Source organism: Typopeltis vanoorti, chromosome 6, assembly GCF_054136105.1.
Source record: "Typopeltis vanoorti isolate ZY-2024b chromosome 6, IOZ_Tvanoo_1.0, whole genome shotgun sequence".
Classification (NCBI taxonomy): Eukaryota; Metazoa; Arthropoda; class Arachnida; order Uropygi; family Thelyphonidae; genus Typopeltis; species Typopeltis vanoorti.
In genome coordinates, this window is record NC_143554.1 from 136,224,445 (window position 1) to 136,225,961 (window position 1,517).

The window sequence follows — 1,517 nt, forward strand, 5'->3', positions numbered from 1 at the left end:
ACCAAATAATCCCTGGAAACAATGAAGATGAACTCCAAAAATCATTATGCAGTTTAAATAATCTGATAAAAACATATGCTATGGAAATATCAACAGACAAAACAAAAGTCATGGCCTTCAAAGGTGCTAATCCAAAAAGAAGCAAAATAGTAATAAACAACAAAATAATAGAGTAAGTAAATACATTCAAATATTTAGGTTGCACAATGTCATATGAAAATGAAGCTGAGATAGAACCAAAGATATCAAACTTTTTAAAAATAACAGGCATTATCAATAAAACTTTTAAACCCAATTATGTAGAAAAACACACACGAATAAGAATCTACAATACAGTAGCTAAACCTACCTTACTTTATGGCAGTGAGATATGGACAATAAAAAAAGCAGAGGAAATAAGAATTGAATCAGCCGAAATGATATTTCTGCGCAGAACTGAAGGAGTCACAAAAATGGACAAAATGAAATGCAGCGAAATCAAAAAAACAAAACAAAACTTGGAATTACAACTTCCCTAAATGAAAATGAGATATATCTGCTTCTATTCATACTAAGAATGAATAGAAGCAGAATACCTAAACATCTAAATTACCACCCAAAAGTTACTCGATGCAGAGGAAGACCCTTAAAAAGATGGAATTGAGTCCGTAACAGGCCACTTGGCCTATAAGCCTGGAAAGGAAGAAGAAGAAGAAGAAGAAATTTCATGAGAATTTTTTACATAGCAAAATTATAATATATAATATAATATAATATGTTCCTTAAATTAAAGATACCAAGAAATTATATACTTGATTTAATCCTTTATCCAAGTGTAAGCAAACAAAGCTTTCACCTGAAGTATTTTCAGGATGGGACAACTCGTATATAGAAGCTAATGACTCCATATCACTTATCGTACTATCCCATAATGCAAAGCACATATCCTTACTGGTATGTATAATGCTATGCATTATGGGAAGGGTCACTGCCCAGACCTTTATTGAGGACTCTTCTGTGGGAGCCAGACCCAGAGGTTATACTAAGGTTGAAATAATACAGAAGCCATATTTTCATATACGAGTTGCTAAAATATGTCACACCTTATTATTAAATTACTCTGGATTAGAAAAAGTTGTTGGAAGTTTAGAAAAATCTTCCAAAAACTTCCAATATTATTTACTAAAATAAAGAGCCAAAAGGCGAGTATATTTCCGCAAACTCTCTGGTCATATTTCAATACAAAACTTTTATATTTCTATATTCGGATCTGAAATTATGTTGGTTTTAATATCCACTTAATTTATATAATTATGCATTGCAGAATTGAAACCATTTAGCTCTTTATATTAGTAAATACTTTACACACCGACCGAGAGTTCGCTTATGGAAAATATATCTCTCCGACGCTTATGAATCATTCGATCATACAAAGGATGTACTCAACACCCAAAGAACAGACGGATGGAGGCAATCAGTCAGCCCTCCTCCTACAGTACAAGAACACCAGCGGCCCAGACATCAAAACCGGAGACTCA